The sequence below is a fragment of the Hyla sarda genome, chromosome 2 (genome assembly GCF_029499605.1).
Source record: "Hyla sarda isolate aHylSar1 chromosome 2, aHylSar1.hap1, whole genome shotgun sequence".
Taxonomy (NCBI): Eukaryota; Metazoa; Chordata; class Amphibia; order Anura; family Hylidae; genus Hyla; species Hyla sarda.
The window spans coordinates 129,995,672-130,009,414 of record NC_079190.1 but is presented as its reverse complement, the minus strand read 5'-3'; positions in this window follow the sequence as shown (position 1 = coordinate 130,009,414).

Below are 13,743 nucleotides of genomic sequence, written 5' to 3'. Positions count from 1 at the left end.
ATTGATGTTTCTTCCTGGCTATCTGACTCTGTTACTGACATTACTTCCTTGCTTTGGCTCTAATTTTGACCATGCTAATGACTTTGATTCAGTGCTCCCCCAGTGCCATCAGAAGCAATGAAACCCCAAACAAAAAACAACTTTTGACATATCTCTGTCACTTTAAGGCTGCGTTCACACGGCCATCTAGACCCTTCCCATTCTTCTCTCATCAAAAATAAAAACTGAAAATAACGGATGCAAACGGATGTTAATGGCTCATCCATTTCCCTAGACTTCAATTAAACTGTATCCGTTTTTTCTTCCGTTTTTTTGACGGAAGAAAAAATACTGCATGTGCCATTTTTTCTGCTGTCAACAAAAATGGAAATGGGTGCAGATGGGTACAAACGGATGTAAACGGGTTGTAAAAAAAATCCCTTTGACATGAATGGGATTTTTTTCAATCCATTTTTAATCCGTTTACAACCTGCAAGAACGGAACCGAAATGGGGATAAAAAAAAAAAAGGCTGTAAAATTAATGTGTTTGTCCTTTAACACCCTTTTTACTGTTATTACATTCAATAAAATGAAATAGTAAAAATAACATTAAAAACTATTTTTTACGATTGTTATATAGCCCAAAAACAGGCAAAAATACTTTGTATGAACTTGGCAAAATTTTTTTTACAATTTGGGTTCTACATAGCATAATACCTACATACTACCCACATTTCCCAATTTTCATATTTATTTTGTCTTTTACGCACACAATGCTGGCTAAAGAAATGGATTGTTAATTTGTAATGTTGCATCCTACTGTATTTTGGGCTTTTCCCAATTGTGTTATGAATAATGTGTTATGAATAATGACACTTTTATTTGCTTTCAACTATTGTTTTATATTGTATTTGACTCATTTTGCTAATCTCTAACACTATTGATGGAAAATATGTAATTACATCATGCTGACTTGAACAAATATATTTAAGGTTTTGCTCATTCCAATTACGCTCACATTAAGGCAATCATTTTGCCAGGTAAGCAGTTCTGATTAACAATCTTAATTGAAAACCGCGTCGTTTGTTATGTTCTGTTATATTGCAATTGCTTCAGCAACTAAAGTTGTGAATCTAGGCAGTACCTGTGAACCCAGAATGTCCCCTGCTGATATTTACCTTATTAGCCTTGATCACAATCATTTCTATTAAATGATGTGAGAAAATATGTTTTTGACAAGCACAGTTAAAAACTCCAATATTATTTCAGAATTTTCAGTCCTAAGATTTTTTTATTATTTTATTTTTTTAGCTATAATATATTTATATTGGGGTATTATTTTACACTGTGAAATAACTGGGGTTGGGGACAAACAGTATTAAAACGCTTTAAGAAATAATTATATCTGCTTTGTTGCATTTTTATAGCTGTAGTATTAATGCACAGCTCAAAAAAATAAAGGGAACACTTAAACAACACAATGTAACTCCAAGTCAATCACACTTCTGTGAAATCCCACTGTCCACTCAGGAAGCAACATTTATTGACAATCAATTTCACATGCTGTTGTGCAAATGGAACAGACAACAGATGGAATTTATAGGCAATTAGCAAGAGGCTAATTGTGGTTCTGCAGGTGGTGACCACGGACTACTTCTCAGTTCCTATGCTTCCTGGTTGATGTTTTGGTCATTTTTGAATGCTGGTGGTGCTTTCACTCTAGTGGTAGCATGAGACAGAGTCTACAACCCACACAAGTGGCTCAGGTAGTGCAGCTCATCCAGGATGTCACATCAATGTGAGCTGTGGTAACAAGGTTTGCTGTGTCTGTCAGCGTAGTGTCCAGAGCATGGAGGCACTACCAGGAGACATAGAGGAGGCCGTAGGAGGGCAACAACCCAGCAGTAGGACCGTTACCTCCACCTTTGTGCAAGGAGGAGCAGGAGGAGCACTGCCAGAGCCCTGCAAAATGACTTCCAGCAGGCCACAATGTGCATGTGTTCACTCAAACGGTCAGAAACAGACTCCATGAGGGTTGTATGAGGGCCCAACGTTCACAGGTGGGGGTTGTGCTTACAGCCCAACACCATGCAGGACATTTGGCATTTGCCAGAGAATACCAAGATTGTCAAATTCGCCACTGGCGCCCTGTGCTCTTCACAGATGAAAGCAGGTTCACACTGAGCACATGTGACAGACGTGACAGAGTCTGGAGATCTAATGCCACGTTGTACCACAGACTGTCCAGGAGTTGGCAGATGCTTAAGTCCAGGTCTGGGAGGACATCCCTCAGGAGACTATTTACCACCTCATCAGGAACATGCCAGGTGTTGTAGGGAGGTCATACGGGCACTTGGAGGCCAAACACACTACTGAGCCTCATTTTGACTTGTTTTATGGACATTACATTAAAGTTGGATCAGCCTGTAGTGTGGTTTTCCACTTTGATTTTGAGTGTGACTCCATATCCAGACCTCCACGGGTTGATAAATTTGATTTCCATTGATAATTTTTGTGTGATTTTGTTGTCAGCACATTCATCTATATAAAGATGAAAGTATTTCATACGATTAGTTCATTCATTCAGATCATAGGATGTGTTATCTTAGTGTCCCCTTTAGTTTTTTGAGCAGTGTATAACCAACTGGGTTTTGGAAACATCTAGATTAAACATGCTTGCTAACCAGCTACAATAAACTATATAGCTATTGTTGTCTGACTATATAACACCTTAAGTGTCTATGTCTGTTTCAGTCGCACTATAATTATTCAATATTACATAGGTGAGGTTGTGGTAAACCATAGGTGTCAAAGTGTAGACGCAGAAACTATACTATGTTATGTCATGTTTACGAAATTGATTATTCTTTTAATGCTTAGAAACACTGGGGGAGATTTATCACTGAGTTGTTTTGTATGTCATTTTTAAAGTGACTTTTGTTGCATTTTTTTTTTTTTTTTTGCCTGACAGGCGCATAATTCATCATGTGTGATAAATAATGTGCAAGTCCACCAAAACTAACAAAATGACTTCACATTGTCACGGTTCGGCTTACGGGTTGTGGATCCGCTGTGTCAGCGAGGGATTGGCGTGGACCGTGCTAGTGGACCGGTTCTAAGAGGCTACTGGTTTTCACCAGAGCCCGCCGCAAAGCGGGATGGTCTTGCTGCGGCAGTAGCAACCAGGTCGTATGCACTAGCAATGGCTCAACCTCGCTGACTGCTGAGAAGGCGTGGGACAGAAGGACTAGGCAGAGGCAAGGTCAGACGTAGCAGAAGGTCGGGGGCAGGCGGCAAGGTTCGTAGTCAGGATGGATAGCAGAAGTTCAGGTAACACAGGCTTTGGACACACTAAACGCTTTCACTGGCACAAGGCAACAAGATCCGGCAGGGGAGTGCAGGGGCAGTGATCAGATATAGTCTGGGAGCAGGTGGGAGCCAATTAAGCTAATTGGGCCAGGCACCAATCATTGGTGCACTGGCCCTTTAAGTCTCAGAGAGCTGGCGCGCGCGCGCCCTAGAGAGCGGAGCCGCGCGCGCCAGCACATGACAGCAGGGGACCGGGACGGGTAAGTGACCTGGGATGCGATTCGCGAGCGGGCGCGTCCCGCTGTGCGAATCGCATCCCCGACGGCCATGACAGTGCAGCGCTCCCGGTCAGCGGGACTGACCGGGGCGCTGCAGGGAGAGAGACGCCGTGAGCGCTCCGGGGAGGAGCGGGGACCCGGAGCGCTAGGCGTAACAGTACCCCCCCCCTTAGGTCTCCCCTTTTTTTTGTCCGGTAACTGCCTCCCCTGGGATGAGGACACCGGGAAAGAATGGAGGGTTTCCTCAACGGCAGGCAGTACAGCAGGAGTTGGAATGGGGAGGGAGGGCAGAGGGTGAAGCTTGGCACGGGGCAGGGTGACACAAGGACAGGAGCCATGAGGAGGCGTGGGACAGAAGGACTAGGCAGAGGCAAGGTCAGACGTAGCAGAAGGTCGGGGGCAGGCGGCAAGGTTCGTAGTCAGGATGGATAGCAGAAGTTCAGGTAACACAGGCTTTGGACACACTAAACGCTTTCACTGGCACAAGGCAACAAGATCCGGCAGGGGAGTGCAGGGGCAGTGATCAGATATAGTCTGGGAGCAGGTGGGAGCCAATTAAGGTAATTGGGCCAGGCACCAATCATTGGTGCACTGGCCCTTTAAGTCTCAGAGAGCTGGCGCGCGCGCGCCCTAGAGAGCGGAGCCGCGCGCGCCAGCACATGACAGCAGGGGACCGGGACGGGTAAGTGACCTGGGATGCGATTCGCGAGCGGGCGCGTCCCGCTGTGCGAATCACATCCCCGACGGCCATGACAGTGCAGCGCTCCCGGTCAGCGGGACTGACCGGGGCGCTGCAGGGAGAGAGACGCCGTGAGCGCTCCGGGGAGGAGCGGGGACCCGGAGCGCTAGGCGTAACACACATCACTTTACCATTTGCATTATTAAAGGGGTTATTCAGGAAAAAACTTTTTTTTATATATCAACTGGGTCCAGAAAGTTAAACAGATTTGTAAATTACTTCTATTAAAAAATCATAATCCTTTCAGTACTTATGAGCATCTGAAGTTAAGGTTGTTCTTTTCTTTCTAAGTTCTCTCTGGTGACGCATGTCTCGGGAACCGCCCAGTTTAGAAGAGGTTTTCTATGGGGATTTGCTTCTAAACTGGGTGGTTCCCGAGACACGTGTCATCAGAGAGCACTTAGACAGAAAAGAACAACCTTAACTGCAGAAGCTCAAAATTACTGAAAGGATTAAGGTTTTTTAATATAAGTAATTTACAAATCTGTTTAACTTTCTGGAGCCAGTGTAAGACTGATCATCTCTATATATTATAAAATAAACTGTAAATGGGTAGCCCGAAAGTAGGTCTGGTTTTGCCCACTATTAGTTGATGGTAATGCACAGAAATGTTTTACTACATCATTTCTGATATTCATTTATTAGATGCCATTATTAGAGTATTGCAAATGAACTAATTTACTTATTAATAGTGTTGAGCGGCATAGGCCATATTCGAATTCGCGATATTTCGCGAATACATGAGCGAATATTCATCATATATTCGCTAAATTTGCATATTCGTAATATTCGCGTTTTATTTTCGCACAGGCGAAAATTCTCATATGCGAAAATTTGCAAATGCAAAAACTAGCATAAACGAAAATTCGCATTTTCGCAGAGAGGGATGATCACTGTGATGTGTACTGTGAAAGAAAAAAAAATGAAAAAAAAAACCGAATATTCGTAATTGCGAATATATAGTGCTATATTCGCGACTATTCGCGAATTCGCGAATATGCGATATTTGCAAATAAAATTTGCGTTGTGAATATTCGCAAGCAACACCACTTATTAATGCTGAAAATATTTTACTTGTCTTACAAGAGCTTAAAGGATATTCCCAGTCAGCCCACTAGCATGTTTTACTGATTATCCTTATAATTCTTGTAGTTCCTTTGTATTCACAACTAGTGATGAGCAGCAGTGGCCATATTTGAATTTGCGATATTTCCCAAATATATTGATGATTATTCATCCTATGTTTGCGAAATTCTCATATTCGCTATGTTCTTTCCCTTTTTTTTTCAAGCAAAAATACACATGAAAAATTTGCATAAAAATTTGAATGTGAAAAAAAAAGAAAATTCACATAAAAATTTGCATGTAAAAAAAAAGTTTAAGGTGAACACTACATAAGACTGTCTAGGGATGCCATTATTAAAAAGTCAATAATGAGGAACTTCAAGTTCAGCATTTGTCTTGTGTCTCCCATAGTCTTGGACTTGACTGGCTCATACAATCCACCACTCCACAACCTTCAAATGCACTCTGGAAGCAAATCTCTTCAGACAAGCTTACAACTTATGGTTTACATTAACTGCTGTCTCTATAATGTCAGAGAAGCAATTGCTTTGTTGTTCTTAACTTTTTTCTCTCATATAGACTGTCTAGTATACAATGGCCTAGAAAACTGCTGCTTACTTCTCATTTTGCCATTGCCAGTGGATGCTTAAAGTGTGTACCTGTGTGTGACGGTTTTCTCACAATTCTTATGTGATTTTCACTCAAACATTTATTTTTAACAGCATACAAAATGACTGTTGTCTCAAAATTTTCTGAGGTTGCAATGCGGCCGAGACTTGACTCCCTAGTCAGCTGATGACAGGGAGCCTGTCTGCTTCAATGGGTGGAGGGATCGCTTGGTGGGAGAGAGATCCATCTGCAACTATTGCAACAGCTGTAAACACCCTGATTGAAAACCATAGGTCTTTTGAATGGATGCAGCTCATTTATGTTTCAATGGGTGGGGTGGCTGATGTGTGGGAGGGTGGAAAATGGAATTGTGGGATTTGCCATCAAAAAAAGAAAAGTCAAACAGGAAATACCAGTTCACAAAAAGCTAGCCACAGTGTTATGGTAATCTCACAATATAGACATTTAGCCCCAAGACAAGCGCAGATCCTTCCTAAGCATGTCCATTACTGCCTGCCAGGTACGTACTAAAATCCCCCTATGGTGGATAACCCCTTTAAGGGAGGACAATGAGTAATGCCCAGAGGACTGAAATTAGTGTAAGCAACCATTACCGTATAATCAATATTTTAATATAGCTAAATAAATAAAAAACATTATATACATACATATATATATATATATATATATATATATATATATATACATATAAAAAAAAAAAAAAAAAATATATATATATATATATATATATATATTGTGAAATATATATATATATATAAGCATATATAGGCAGTTAACCTGTTGGGGGCCACGGGCGTATGGCCCTTGCGTCCTGGTACTTAAGGACCAAGGGTGTACCTGTACGCCTGTGGAAATTTCGATCCCCGCCGCTAGCCGGACGGGGATCGGAACGGAATGCCTGCTGAAATAATTCAAAATCGCCGACTTCAAAATGGCCGCCATTGTCACCACCCATCTTAAAAAGTTCCCCCCCTCACATATACTAATGTGCCACAAACAGGAGGTTAATATCACCAACCATTCCCATTTTATTAAGGTGTATCATACAAATGGCCCACCCTGTACTGGAATAAAATATAAATAAGTATTTGAATTTAGTATCTATTATAATTTGACATTTACTCTGAAACTGTATTATCCCTACAGTATGTTTGAATGTATCTACAGAAAAAATACTGTTACTACAGGAAAGCATACAAATTCCAAGCATGTTATTCTTGGATGATTCGTAATGATTGTACAATAAAACAATAATGTTATTTATTCCGCATGGAGAATGTCGCAAAAAAAAAAATGTGGAGTAAAAAAAAATCAAAGGGTAGCAAGAATGGTACCAATAAAAAGTACAGCTCATCTCGCAAACAATAAGCCCTCACAAACAATGGTGTTGGTCAAAAAAAAAAAGTTATGGCTGTCAGAAAATGACAACACAAAAAAGGGGAAAAAGGAAAAAAAGCTATATAAATTGTGTATCGCCATAGTCGTACTGACCCACAGAGTAAAAATAACATAACTTTTATCACACAGGGAATGCCATAAAAAAATAAATAAATTAAACGCCAGAAATGTTAACATTTTTCTCAATATTTTGGAATTCATCACAAAAAATCTGCAGGAATCAACAAAGATTTATCATTAATATAAAATATATTATGTCACAAAAAAAAACTAACTTAGAATTGAGAGACTATGGCCTCTTAATCCCTTAACGACGCAGGACATATATTTACATCCTGCCCCAGCTCCCGTGATATGAAGCGGGGTCGCGCTGCGACCATCATCAAAGGCCGGGACGCGCGGCTAATACCACACATCGCCGATCGCGGCAATGTGCGGTATTAACCCGTTAGAAACGGCGGTCAAAGCTGACCGCCGCTTCTGAAGTGAAAGTGAAACTAGTCAGTTGGGCTGTTCGGGACTGCCGCGGTGAAATCGCGGCATCCCGAACAGCTTACAGGACATCGGGAGGGCCCTTACCTGCCTCCTCGGTGTCCGATCGACGAATGACTGCTCCGTGCCTGAGATCCAGGCAGGAGCAGTCAAGTGCCGATAACACTGATCACAAGCGTGTTAATACACGCGAGTGATCTGTATAGATCAGTGTGTGCAGTGTTATAGGTCCCTATGGGACCTATAACACTGCAAACAAAAAGTAAAAAAAAGTGTTAATAAAGGTCATTTAACCCCTTCCCTAACAAAAGTTTGAATCACCCCCTTTTACCATGAAAAAAATAAAACAGTGTAAATAAAAAATAAAACATATGTGGTATCGCCGCATGCGTAAATGTCCAAACTATAAAAATATATCATTAATAAACCGCACGGTCAATGGCGTATGCGCAAAAAAAATCCAAAGTCCAAAAAAGCATATTTTTGGTCACTTTTTATACCATTAAAAAATGAATAAAAAGTGATCAAAAAGTCCGATCAAAACAAAAATCATACAGATAAAAACTTCAGATCATGGTGCAAAAAATGAGACCTCATACCGCCATGTACGTGGAAAAATAAAAAAGTTATAGGGGTCAGAAGAGGACATTTTTAAACGTATACATTTTCCTGCATGTAGTTATGATTTTTTACAGAAGTAAGACAAAATCAAACCTATATAAGTAGACTATCATTTTAACCGTATTGACCTACAGAATAATGATAAGGTGTCATTTTTACCGAAATATGCACTGCGTAGAAACGGAAGCCACCAAAAGTTACAAAATGGCGTTTTTTCTTCGATTTTGTCGCACAATGATTTTTTTTTCCGTTTCGCCGTGAATTTTTGGGTAAAATGACTAATTTCACTGCAAAGTTGAATTGGTGATGCAAAAAATAAGCCATAATATGGATTTTTAGGTGGAAAATTGAAAGGGTTATGATTTTTAAAAGGTAAGGAGGGAAAAACGAAAGTGCAAAAACTGAAAAACCCTGAGTCCTTAAGGGGTTAAATAATTGCCCTAAAGGGGTACTCCACTGGAAAACTTTTTTTTTTAATCAACTGGTCCCAGAAAGTTAAACAGATTTGTAAATGACTTTTATAAAAAAAAATCCTAATCCTTTCAGTACTTATCAGCTGCTCTTATGCACCACAGGAAGTTCTTTTCTTTTTGAATTTCCTTTCTGCCTGACCACAGTGCTCTCTGCTGACACCTCTGTCCATTTTAGGAACTGTCAGAGCAGGATAGGTTATCTATGGGGATTTGCTCCTAATCTGGACAGTTCCTAAAAGGAACTGAGGTGTCATCAGTGAGCACTGTGGTTAGGCAGAAAGGAAATTCAAAAAGTAAAGAACTTCCTGTGGATCATAACAGCAGGTTATAAGTACTGGAAGGATTAAGATTTTTTATAGAAGTAATTTACAAATCTGTTTAACTTTCTGGCACCAGTTGATTAAAAAAAAAAGTTTTCCGGTGGAGTACCCCTTTATGCAATAACTGTTCAATTTATCATTAACCCCTTAAGGACCCAGCCCATTTTTGCCTTAAGGACCCGTCCATTTTTTGCACATCTGACCACTGTCAATTTAAACAGAAATAACTCTGGGATGCTTTTACTTTTCATCCTGGTTCCGAGACTGTTTTTTTCGTGACATATTCTTATTTATGTTAGTGGTAAAATGTTGTTGATATTTGCATCATTTCTGAAAATGTTTTCCAGTGGAGTACCCCTTTAATCATAAAGAAGCTCAAAAGGAATACTACACTGGAAAACATTTTTTTCAAAATCAACTGGTGCCAAAAAGTTAAACAGATTTGTAAATTATTTCTATTTAAAAATCTTAATGCTTCCAGTACTTATCAGCCGCTGTATGTTCCAGAGGAAGTTCTTTTCTTTTTGAATTTCTTTTCTGTCTGACCACTGTGATCTCTGCTGAACCCTCTGTCCATGGCAGGAACTGTCCAGAGTAGGAGCAAATCCCCATAGCAAACCTCTCCTGCTCTGGACAGTTCCTAAAATGGACAGAGGTGTCAACAGGGAGGGGTCAACAGAGAGAGTGGTCAGACAGAAAGAAAATTCAAAAAGGAAAGAACTTCCTGTGCAACATATAGCAGCTGATAAGTACTGGAAGGATTAAGATTTTTAAATAGAAGTCGCTTAAAAATCTGTTTAACTTTCTGGCACCAGTTAATTAATTTTTTTTTTTTTCCAGAGGAGTACCCCTTTAAGAAGGGTACAAAAAAAATTCTTCACTGAAAGAGTACAGCGGCCTCCATAATACTAAAAGGGAAAAGAAGAGCAGAGAACACTGTGGTCAGACAGAAAGGAAATTCAAAAATAAAAGAACTTCCTTTGTACTATACAGAAGCTGATAAGTACTGAAAGGGTTAAGATTTTGATGGAACAATGATGTCAGTAACAATGTATCTATCATTTAATTTTCACAATCTAAGAATTAACCAATTCAGAACTTTACAAATTCTAAATTATAAAGTGTTCAATCTTTTTAAATATATATTATACAAATGATTATGCTTAAAACTGAAATAAATATGATTAAAAAAATCTATCAATAAAACACTCACCTCTTAAATTTTTAATTCCTGTTTGTGTTTCTAATGTTCTTCTAATTCTAAACATTTAATTTTGATACTCTTTAAATACAGTAAAAGATTTTTTTTTATTGTTTTTAAAAGTTTTAGATGAAAATGGCTTAGGTAAACACTTTTTGTTTTTATTCACTAGTTAATACATTCAAGAAAGCAAAATGTTATAGCCTCATTTTATTGTCTCTAGATATTTACTAATGAAAGGTTATCACCAAAAGCATTCATCCTTAACGTACTCTCTGCTGTGCTGGTTGTTAGCAGGATTCAGTTGGCAAATAAATCAGTTAAATCTCAGAGTTTATCTGGAACATTAAAGACCATCTGAGCTCAGCATGATTCGATTCCTGTATTATGTATAAGACATTAGTATACTGAAAGTTTCATTTTACCTAAAGAAAGAAAAAAATACCATTTGTCAATTTGTGACAAAAATTTGGTGGCTGGTGCTGTGCATACCTTTGCATTACTACTTTATTACAGCTAATAATTATTCATGTGTTTTACTGTATGGTGGTAATGGGTGAACATTCATACTTCTGTGATATCCAGTTATTAAACCAGTTTTACTTTTTTTCTTTGTAGAACAGAAAACAAAATTTTTATTATAAATGTATGTTCGCATACCTTCTTTTTGTATTAGCGCATTTAACTCCTGTCGGTGAAATAGAATGGTATAACTTGACATTATGACATTAAAGCGTACCAGTTCCCACAAAAAAAAAGTATATACTACTCAGTACCTAATCCTGACTGGGTACATCTAATTTTTATGCCTCTATCACCTATATTTATTATAAAAATATATTTTGTGATTTAGCTCACAGTGTTAGAAATCCTGTCAGGGGAAGGGGGCCTGTCCCTCCTTTGTGGTAGTGGGAGATGATTGGTGTGTCTGCTCATGCAGCCTTGTCCATAATTGATCTCTTGTCCAGGACTCATGGACAAGTCTGATGCTGCTGCAGGACTGGTTAGTGTCCCAGTAGGTATGGAGAACCCTAGTGGTGGGATTTTAAGGAGACATTTTCTTTATTAAATACTCAAAAAATGTATAAAAAATAACAACCATATAACAAAAGGTCTTTCCTTTTCATCAGTAACAACATATAAAATGTTTTTGGATCTGACAGTGCCCATTTAAGTTAACAACAGAGTTATAAGATATATAGCTTCTGAGTCAACACACAGGGCACATCCATTGGTTACAATACAATACAAAACTGAGTATTGTTATGGTTACTAAAACAACTATTCACTGGGTGTATATTTGTATAATATGGGTAACTATCCCCAAATGATGTATACCATTATTTCCTGCTTATGTGATATCATTGTATTGTATTATTTTATTGTTAAACACATGGGACAGGGAGAAGAATGTAACAGATATGCATTCATAGTGAATTATATATTGCAGAGATAGATGTTGTTTTAGGTAGAAATACTTTTGGCCCTTGTCAGTAAACTACTTCTCATCTAACTTTTCAATTAACCTATGGCACGTGAGGAACATTTTAAATAGATGTAGTTTCCAGAAAAAGTATGTAAATCCTTTGAAAATACAAGGATTTCTACAATGATCAGTAATAAAATGTTGTCTCCTTGATTACTATGTCATAAGTATTAACAAATGCAATGTAAAAAGAAAACAATATAAAGGCAGGTGTGCAGTTCATGTCTTTAATTAAAGGGGTACTCTGGTGGAAAACAATATATATATATATATATATATATATATATATATACACAGGGTGGGCCATTTATATGGATACACCTTAATAAAATAGGAATGGTTGGTGATATTAACTTCCTGTTTGTGGCACATTAGTATATGTGAGGGGAGAAACTTTTCAAGATGGGTGGTGACCATGGCAGCCATTTTGAAGTCGGCCATTTTGAATCCAACTTTTGTTTTTCAATGGAAGAGGGTCATGTGATTGTGCTTGTTTTTAACGTAACTTTATTCTTTCATGAGTTATTTACAAGTTTCTGACCACTTATAAAATGTGTTCAATGTGCTGCCCATTGTGTTGGGTTGTCAATGCAACCCTCTTCTCCCACTCTTCACAAACTGATAGCAACACCGCAGGAGAAATGCTAGCACAGGCTTCCAGTATCTTTAGTTTCAGGTGCTGCACATCTCGTATCTTCACAGCATAGACAATTGCCTTCAAATGACCCCAAAGAGAAAAGTCTAAGTGGGTCAGATCGGGAGACCTTGGGGGCCATTCAACTGGCCCACGACGACCAATCCACTTTTCAGGAAACTGTTCATCTAGGAATGCTCGGACCTGAAACCCATAATGTGGTGGTGCACCATCTTGCTGGAAAAACTCAGGGAACGTGCCAGCTTCAGTGCATAAAGAGGGAAACACATCATCATGTAGCAATTTTGCATATCCAGTGGCCTTGAGGTTTCCATTGATGAAGAATGGCCCCAATATCTTTGTACCCCATATACCACACCATAACATCAGTTTTTGTGTTCCAACAGTCTTGGAGGGATCTATCCAATGTGGGTTAGTGTCAGACCAATAGCGGTGGTTTTGTTTGGTAACTTCACCATTCACATAAAAGTTGGCCTCATCACTGAACAAAATCTTCTGCGTAAACTGAGGGTCCTGTTCCAATTTTTGTTTTTCCCATTCTGCAGCACCTAAACCTATGGATACTGGAAGCCTGTGCTAGCATTTCTCCTGCAGTGTTGCTATCAGTGTGTGAAGAGTGGGAGAAGAGGGTTGCATTGACAATCCAACACAATGGGCAGAACATTGAACACATTTTATAAGTGGTCAGAAACTTGTAAATAACTAATGAAAGAATAAAGTTACATTAAAACCAAGTACATCATTGTTTTTCTTGTGAAATTCCCAATAAGTTTGATGTGTCACATGACCCTCTTCTTATTGGAAAAAACATAAGTTGGATTCAAAATGGCCGAATTCAAAATGGCCGCCATGGTCACCACCCACCTTGAAAAGTTTCCCCCCTCACATATACTAATGTGCCACAAACAGGAAGTTAATATCACCAACCATTCCCATTTTATTAAGGTGTATCCATATAAATGGCCAACCTTGTGTGTGTAGTGTGTGTAGTGTTGTTACGCCTAGCGCTCCGGGTCCCCGCTCCTCCCCGGAGCGCTCACGGCGTCTTTCTCCCTGCAGCGCCCCGGTCAGTCCCGCTGACCGGGAGCGCTGCACT